The sequence below is a fragment of the Sinocyclocheilus rhinocerous genome, unplaced genomic scaffold (genome assembly GCF_001515625.1).
Source record: "Sinocyclocheilus rhinocerous isolate Xijiao unplaced genomic scaffold, SAMN03320098_v1.1 scaffold1267, whole genome shotgun sequence".
In the NCBI taxonomy this organism is placed as follows: Eukaryota; Metazoa; Chordata; class Actinopteri; order Cypriniformes; family Cyprinidae; genus Sinocyclocheilus; species Sinocyclocheilus rhinocerous.
The window spans coordinates 442,040-452,195 of record NW_015661278.1 but is presented as its reverse complement, the minus strand read 5'-3'; the positions used below and the strand labels follow the sequence as shown (position 1 = coordinate 452,195).

The 10,156-nt window shown below is 33.4% G+C and overlaps 1 protein-coding gene across 4 annotated transcripts in view; it reads left to right on the top strand.

Annotated features, from left to right (window-relative positions):
- The window catches only part of LOC107726274 (E3 ubiquitin-protein ligase RNF123-like), a 188,741-nt gene that overhangs the window by 113,357 nt on the left and 65,228 nt on the right, over window positions 1–10,156 (top strand). The window lies entirely within an intron of this gene.

The following is a 10,156-nucleotide window of genomic DNA, read 5'->3' as shown; positions in this document are numbered from 1 at the left end:
AAAATCATATCACCGTTATTGAAAAAAATTATATCGCGATACATATTGATATTGAATTATTGTCCAGCCCTAGCTTAAATCTGCACTAACGATGCGTTCCTGTCACGTATCACACATGCGCACTTCAATAAGCCGACGGAAAGCGGGTTATTGCGTTTACATATCGTGCGAAATCGGAGTAAGAGGCAAAAAACTACCTGTTGCGACCGGTTTATGCTTATGCTGTTTATGACCTTACTCCGATAAAAGAAAATGGGTTACCGCGGTTACATGACCAAGTGCGTTTTTGGCTTATTAAGCATAATCGGCTTAAGAACGTGCATGTAAACGCGCTCATTAACTCCGGCTAGCGAGTTGGCACGTTAATATACAGTATATTGCAGTCCCAGACATGTATTTAATTCTTTGAATATGGCTTCTCCAGGCCAGGTTTAGAGCCTCTCTGTTATATATATTATAATATTTTACTATAATATTGGTTAGGGAGCTTCAGTTATAGCTAACACTAAATTAATCGATGCTCTTACACTCTTGCATTTGTAGCAGTAAAACATGTCCAGTTTTCCATGTGTGAATGATATTGGACTAGTATAATAAAGTATTTCAGTTATTCCATTTTCCATTTTGATCGTGATTCGTCGGCCAGACACTATCAATTTAACAGCAGTGTAATGGAGTGACCATTAAGCGCGTGTTTGAATAGGAAATGGGAAATGCATGTTTGATCTTGTGTATAACAGTGCCAGGTTTGGCACAGCCCAGTCTTGATGCTCTCAATATGAGCCTTTACTGTGAGGTCAGGTCTCTCAGCAACTGGGATCCTTAATTCATGTCCAATGAGCTCTTCACATCTCCTGTCATCTCCTCCAGATGGCCTGTGATTCTTCACAGTAACCAAAGAGCTTTGTTGGACCTCTGCTACGCTCCTTGTGTGTGGATGATCCAGCCATCCTATAGCTTTTAGTGTAGATTGAAGAAACCACATTGAGCCACACCAACAAACAAACCCGTTCCACACCTATACGACTTACTTTCTTCAGTGGAAAACAAGACTAGATATAATGAAAAATGCCCATACTATGAAAGTCAATGGACTCCAATGTTTGACCTCCTGAGAGGCTTAAAGTTGTTCTCCAGCTCTGCTCATCATCTTGGAGTTAAAAAAACTAAGAAAATTATGGTCGATGGTGACATTTCTATCTCGTTCACAGAAAATAATTGCACTAATGAGCTCCTCATTGTATCCTGTCCTTTAGAGGTCACTTAAAATCATTCTCTTGAGGTCATAAAACATCCCAGGGTACTTAACTTAGAGTAAGGGGTGTTACCTTGGTTTCGACCTTGGTATTTGGGATAAATGTCCCCCAAAGGTCCATTAAGACCCTTCTTAATAATCTCTTCAATGTGAATTACTTCTCTGAGATCATCTTCTGTCCACCCCCATATAGCATAATGGTGATGGACCACTGCAGTATCGTTCAAAGGAGGAGGTCAGTGGAAGTTCTTCAACAAGGGCTAAACTGCTACCATTTTCTAAAAGTTTTGTGGTTGTACCATAGTACCGTTATAAGATAAGATGATAAAACCCATGGTCAATATTGATGTTTTTGGTGTCAAGTCTAGCACTGGCAATTCATTTTCTTCAGAAAATATGGTTTACGGGTAAGAATTAGTTTTTTTGCATTGAAAAAACATGAGATGCTTGCTTTGAAATGGAAAAAAGTAAGCTCTCGAGAAGCATTTATATATATATATATAACAGTTAAAGGGGTCATAGGATGCCCATTTTCCACAAGTTGATATGATTCTTTAGGGTCTTAATAAAAAGTCTGTAACATAGTTTGGTTAAAATCTCTCAATGGTAGTGTAAAAACACCTTTTTTTACGGAGTAAATGACAACTGCTATGTTCATTATTGCATCCAACAACAGAACACCTCAATCGCTTAGGAGTCATTCTTGTCTACATCTGCTCCGGTGGTGAAACAATGACGGACTGATGACAGCTCACTCAGGACGGGTCTGAGGTAATACGCCAGTCCAGTCTGTTCTAAAATGCTACTGTCAATCAAACTATCGTGGGAGGGGCCTGTTTTTGTGACATCACACAGACAGGCATCTGAGATCGCCTCAATTTGAGAAAGGGGTAAAGATTTTAGTAGATTAACAAAAAACCACTGGGTGTATTGTTATCATTATAGGGTGGTTGTGTACACACACTGCCAACACATATTTCAGTTAAAACAACTTGTAAAAGTGCATGTAGCATTATATGACCCTTTTAAGTTTAACGCTTTGCCGTTGACATGTTTTGGCTTTGTTAGTGTCCGTTTTGTGTGCACAATGTGGATAAGCTAAGCTACAACAGGTTAACATGTCAGCAGTGTGGAACTTCATCATGACCAAAAATTATGCTAGTAGCAATATGTAAAATCTGTTTGGCTGAAATATCGCGAGGCGTCTCGTTAGTAAAGAATTGTACCACTTGTGAACACGACACCCTAAACAGTAGACCAAGTTCAATTACCAGTTACTGAAATGTAATTATCGATACTTTATTTAGTTTTTTTGTTTCGGTTAAAAAAAAAAAATCTTTGAGCAATATCATTAGTAAATATTCATTTAAATATTGATGCATTATTGTGCTGAAGAATAATTCTGAATTGTTGATATCTGATTTTAACATACTTCTTCAAAAAAAGAAAAAAAAAAAGTTAGCCTAACCATTATTTTCTGCATTTTCATAACTAAAAGCAACAAATGTAATAACTCTTTATTAAAAATAAAAACAATATGTCATGAACATTGTGTCATGTATAGAAGCCCGTTTCTGCCATGGGATAAATAAAAAAAAAGGTAATTGCGTAATTTGGCCTTTTTTTTTTTTTTTTTTTTTGTAAATGCGAGATATAAACTTCGAATTCTGACTTTGCATCTCATAATTCTGTTTGTTTTCATCCACGAAAAAAAAAATGTATTGTGACTTTCTCACAATTCTGACTTTTCTTCTTAGATTTGTCTGTCTAGTGCGTGTTCACATATTGTAGAAATGCAATGCATAAGGAGCACAGTGGAATGCAAAAATGTACTGAATGATTAGCATGTTTATATACCATTGTACTTGCATGTTAGCGCAGTTTACTTCAAAGATCATCATTATATCACTGATATGTTTTCAGAACCCCATGGTACTAGCATGGTATTAAATCCCCAAAAAACGGTATTTGGTACTTTTATTTATTTATTTTTTTTGTTAGCGTAATGTACTACGCCATTAATCAAGCTACACATATAACTGATGCTAATATTCAGCCTGAAAATAAAACGCATGACAGATAAAAGGCATTAGCATTATTAGCATAATTTCATATAGTAATGCCTTTGCGACTGTGTTTGTTTTGACATTCTCGCGTTGAGCACACATTCGTTAGTGGCTCATTCATATGCGGGGCTTGATGAAGTGGAGCCAAAAGTGTGTCATTTTGCCACTTTTTAATTAGCCCATTTCTCCTTTAGCCCACTGACAAAAGCGAAGAGAGAGGCGAAAGCGAAAGAGAGGACAAAGCAAAGCAGCATTAACGCTGGCGTCACCCTCCATTAACTGAAGTGTCAGACATGTTCTTCTCTGCAGCTGGTGCTACAGTAAAAACAAAGCCAAAAAGGTTTTCCTTAGACGACGCTAGTGCTTTAGTTAGTTACTTAGCATATTTGTTATTTGAGAAGATAATGAAACTAATGGCTATATTGATTTTCATTAAACAAAGTTTGATAGACTGTATAGAATGTGATTGTATGTCAGAATTAGCGATGCGACAAATGAAAAAATTAGTCTGAAAGCTAATTAATTGAGTTGCTATATTATATAATCTTTGTTTAACAATGTTTGATAGACTGTACAGAATGTGATGTGAACATCAGGAATAGTGATGCAATGAAATTACGTCAAATGAAAAAAAAAAGCATCCGAAAGCTAATGAAACGAATGGTTATATTAACCTTCATTTAACAAAGAAACACTGTACAGAATGTGATGCGTATCTCAGAATTAGTGATGCAACGAAATTACGATAAACAAAATAGGAAATTTGTTCGTAATGGCAAAAAAACAAACAAAAAACAGTTTTCTACAATATTAGCTACAACTGTTCATTGTCAAACATGTCAGCGGTGTGGACGCATTTCACTGTGACCAAAAATTATGCTAGAGTAGCATGATGTAACATTTATTTTTGGTTTCGGTTTATGGTTAAATTAAATTTTTGGTTAAGGTTAAAAGTAAATAAATAAATTAGTGCATCACCAGTCAGGATTCAATCATGATACATCACAATGTCATTTTTGATTGTGATTTAAATGGTTTACAAATATTTATACTAGTGCTGTCAAACGATTAATCGCGATTAATCGCATCCAAAATAAAAGTTTTTGTTTACATAATGTATATATGTGTGTGTGTGTACTGTGTATATTTATTATGTATATATAAAAGCACACAAATACAGTATATATTTCGAAAATATTTACATGTAATTACATGTGTATATTTATATTCATATCATTTATATTATATATAAATATATTTATTATATAAACATCATATTTTTCTTATATATACATGCATGTGTTTGTATTTATATATACATACATAATAAATACACACAGTATACACACATATATTATGTAAACAAAAACTATAAACATCATATTTTTCTTATATATACATGCATGTGTTTGTATTTATATATACATACTGAATATACACAGTACACACACATATATTATGTAAACAAAAACTTTTATTTTGGATGCGATTAATCGCGATTAATCGTTTGACAGCACTAAATAAACAATCGCCCACCTGAAATGTTGACACAGTATTGTGGGGAATGAGAATCTGGATTAACCAATATATGTACTGTACTTCGTCATACGTTAGCCATTGCTAAGTTAGCTTAACAGCTAGCCACTGAGTTTCTGCCTTCACATTGGTTGCTATTAGCTAGTAAATATAATGTCATTGAGGATTTAAAAAAAGACTGAAACACAGAGGTCTGGGTTAGCAGTTAGCGAATATGCTACTATACAGTTAGCTATGACTTTTGTTTAGGCAAACAGTGTTTCTATCATCAATTCTTGTTCTCTTCCAATTTACTGTTAAATGCCAAAAATAATATTTAAACCACTTGGTAAAATCAGTTGGAAACTTTTACTAGCCATTTTGCTAACTTTTGCTAATTCATTTGCAAATTCAGGCTTTAAACAGCATGAGGGTGAGTAACATTTTTTTTGGGTGAACATCTCTTTAAGCTCAATTGTAAAGGTTCTCTTGGAGAACTGCGGAGTTTGACTGGCGTAAAACAACAGTGAGGCGCAGTGTCAGTGTGATGCATTCATTCTGATAACGCATACATACGCCACCCCGATCTCTTGAGGAAGAAAAAATCAATTTAGATAATTTCCTTCCATTATTGTTGGCTAAAAGGCATCAGATACAGCCTGCAGTGCTGTACTAATTAGATTATGACACAGTGTAATTGGCTTTAGCGGCTTTAGGGGAAGGAATGGACTGTGAGGAGGAGGGGAACATTTCACCCTCAATGTCTTTTCAACACCCCGAGCAGGACGTGCTGATAACCTCCTTATTGTTCTGCCTGTCTAAGGAACACACTAACAGAAAGTACAGTGATATTTCTTTTACTTAGTCTCATCGTGAAACCACTTTTTGGCATGCTATCAAGGTAATACTATCTTTTTTGGACTTGTACAGGAGGAATGCCATGCTTTTTGGACATATGTCATGGTAAAATCTTTTTTGGACATGTACTATAGTAATGCTTTAGATTTACTATAGTACTATACTATAGCTTTAGCATGATAAAACAATGTTTTTAGACATTGTACCATGGTAAATCCATGTGTTTTGAACATGCACAGTGATTATACCATGTTTTTTGTTTTTGTTTTTTTGATTTACCATGGTAATACATTGTTTTTTGGATATGGTACCATGGTAAACCCATGCTTTTTGAACATGTACAGTGATTATACTTTTATTTTATTTATTTATTTATTTTTTGATTTACCTTGATAATACACTGTTTTTAGATATAGTGCCATGGTAAATCGCTGTATTTTGAACAAGTACAGTGATTATACCATGTATTCTGGATTGGCCATGATAATACAATGTTTTAAGATATAGTGCCATGTTAAATATTCTTTTTGAACATATACAGTGATTATACCATGTTTTTTTTTGGATGAACGATAATAATAGTGTTTTTTTTATTTTATTATTACTATATTTTTTGTTTTTGTATTAGTACCATGGTAAATCCATGCATTCTGAACACATACAGTGACTATACCATGTTTAGTTTTTTTTGTGTACCATAATAATACAATGATATTTTATATGGTACCATGGTAAATCCATGTTTTTTGAACTTATACTGTACAGTCATGTTTTTTTTCCAACATTTATTTATTTATTTATTGAGATGTGGTACTATGGTAATACCTTGTTTTTTGGACTTATATCATGTAAATACCATGTTTACGAGTATGGTAATTATTCGGTACCTTTGCATTATTTTGTGCTGCTTTCATATGAATTCCTATTTTGAATGGATCTTTTTGGCAAAAAGCATAATGGCTTAAATTGTTACTCTGTAATCGAGTTGAAGGCAGTTAATTGCAAAATAATTGGTCAACTACAACTACGTTTATAACCTCAGCTCCAGAAATTAAAATTAAATAGATAGTTATTAGATATGATGCCAGCAGCCTGCTGAGCGACGTCTGACTTCACTTTATTTCAGAACATGAGTCACAACAACAAAGTCAGTCCTAATATTCCCGCTTTCAGAAGATCGTTTACATTAATTCCTCAAAAGCCAGCACATAATTCAGAGCAGCTTTAGATCTTAAAACAATCCCATCAGTTTGACGGCGCAGAGCTCAGAAGTTCTGCTGGGCTCGACGGACTCATCTGAAAACCTTTTAATGTTGATGGTTTTAGTCTAATCCTTGACTCGCATATCACGCATATCAAGACGTTGAACATTGTGACAGTGTTCAGCTTTGCATCGCTAACAAGCCTGCCATCCAAATAGCCTTTTTTTTCCTTTTTTTTTATTTTTTTATAAAATATGACTCCTTATTAAAATAAATTGATTATTTACACTATTTTTATGACAACCAGCTTACTCTTTTGCTGTATTACGTTCTGAAGCCTCTGGCAGCAATAGCTGTGAGCGTTTAGTTGGGGGTTTGGGCCGTGGCACTCGGTTCACGTCATGTTTCTCGACTGCAGCAGTTGTTAATTCTTACCGTGTTTGACGCAGTTTTCAGGATTGATCTGTACTGTAGTGACAATTCATCAGCATTGATTCGTGCTGCTGTCGCAAACACTCGTCTTCAGTGCTGGATGATTGTGCGACTTGAGACATCTGCAGCCACATCGACCCTTCCTATACACACCCTGCTACACATTCAACCTCAACCTCACGCTCTGTCTCTGGATTTTAACATCTTAATTTGCTATTCATTATTAAAACAACAGATATAATCATGGAATGACACCTAATTTGTATTATAAAATTTAATTATACATTGTACATGTATATATAAAATGTTTGATATATATATAAAATTTAATGTACAATACACTCTCAGAAAAAAAGGTACAAAAGCTGTCACTGGGGCGGTACCTTTTCAAAAAGTACACTTTTGTACCTTTTAGGTACTAATATGAACTCTTTAGGTACAAAGGTGTGCCTTACCGCCCCAGTGGCAGCTATAGAAATACCTCTTGATATGTCACATGATCCTTCTGAAATCATTCTAATATGCTGATTTAGTGCTCGGTTACTAATAATGGTTCATATTATCAATGTTGAAAACTATATAATGTTTTTGTGGAAACCATTACAGCGTTTAGGACTCTGATAAATAGACAGTTCAAAAGAACAGCATTTATTTTAATCAGAAAATTTTTGTAACATTAGAAATGTTTTACTATTACTTTTGATTAATGTAGCATGCCATTGCTGAGTAAATATTATTTGTTTATTTATTTATTTATTTATTTTATTCTTACTTAGCCAATCTTTTGATTGGTGGTGTATCACGTTTGCCACAAAAATATTAAATAGAAAAAACAGTTTTCAACATTGATAATAATCAGAAATGTTTTATGAGCAGCAAATCAGCATATTAGAATGATTTCTGAAGGATCGTGTGACACTGAAGACTGGAGTAATGGTGCTGAATATTCAGCTTTGATCACAGAAATAAATTATATTTTAAAATGTATTACAATAGAATATAGGTATTTTAAATTGTCATAATATTTCACAATATTGCTTTTTTTACTGTATTTTTTTTTTAACAAATAATAGCATTCTTTTTAAGCTCAAAATACTTTTAAAAACAACTAACTTTAAATAAGACTTTAGACTTTTTTCTTCCAAACATCTGTCTGGTAGGATAAATCAGAAAAAAAAAAAAAATATATATATATATATATGGGGAAAAAAGAAATATAAAATATGTTCTGAAAAGAAGAAAAAAAATCATGTTTTTAGAATGAGAAAAAATGGTTGCTATGGCAACCGTAGGCTATTGCTGTTGAGCCTCTAACGGTCTCAAACTGACAAGTATTGAGTCAGACATCAAAGCTTTGACATGAGCAGTGCTGTAACTTCAGCCGTCATATTAGGTGTGCGCACCGACTCAGGATTCCTTCAACATGGTTTGCCTATTCACCTTATTTCACTTTATTTTACATTAGTGGTACTCAAAATCATGCAGAAGTGTTGCAGTGAAAGCAAGTCATGCATTGCAATGTGAAAAAAAAAACTAGATCAGTGCCATTTGAATCTATGATGTTGTCTACACTACAAGTGTAACAGTGTGGACAGCTTCATTGATCATAATGATGGCAGTGATGATCTAGTTTTGCCACTCGCTTCCAGTGTTTTTACCAGGCAAAAAAAATATTTTATATATTTCCGGTCCTTGATTCTGATTGGTTGAGCCGCGTTTGAAGCTGTTGTAAATTACTCTACAAACATACACCTTTGTTTGCATCTGTGTGTTGCTTGGCAACCACTTTATTGCAACCACAACTTTCTGAGGAACTACATTGTTTTAATGTTTTTATTAATATCATTACACTTTATTTGCTCTGTTTTATTTTGTGAAACCTTACTACGTATGTGGAATAACCGTTTTATAAAAGCAATAAGCCCCGTGAAGCCGTGGGTTACAGTGAATTTATAACAGCTAAGGGGGTTTTAGGCACTCGTAACAAAGCCCCTTAGCTGTTATAAATTCACTGTAAACCATGGCTTCTTGGGGCTTATTGCTTTATTAGATTGTGTAAAATATATGTTTAGAAATAAATATTATTTTCTGTGTGCCTATGTTGTAAATGTAACATCTGCTTATTTATTCTGCTGATTAATTATATTGGCACCATATTGTTCATTCATTCATTCATTTAATTATTCATCCAATTATTTACTCATTTATGCTATTATTTACCAGAAGTTATGTGATATTTAAAGTTATGAAGAGTGGTATTTTGAACCATTGATATCAAGTTGCAGTTCTTTACAGTGCGACACTGAAAATTAAAATAAAAGATTCAAAATTTAGAAAATTGACAGATAAATATTGGTATTTTACTGTTGTACTATAATTTCTATACTCTATTTTTTATTTTGCAGTTACAGTATTTTACAATTATTATTATTGTTATTATCTCATAGTCATATTGAAGGGGTCAAAACAGTGAGAATGTGGCAGTGTGTTATTTTAGTATCATTGAGATACCATTAGAGTTTTTATTAATATTTTAAATTAGTTCTTATTGTGTTGTCAGTTTTCATTTGAATTTTAGTTAAAGTTTAGTAATTTTGTTGTGTGCTTTTGTCATTTTTAGTAGTTTTTCTTATATGCCTAATATGTTTAAATATATATTTTTAGTTTTAGTTCATCAAGTTCATCGAAATTAAAATGAGCAATGTTGCTCATTTAAAAAAATCATTAGGATATTAAGTAAAGATTAATATCCTAGTTTTAGTAGATTAATATCTCCTAGTAGGTTAATATAAGATTAATGATCTTTACTTAATATCCTAATGATTTTT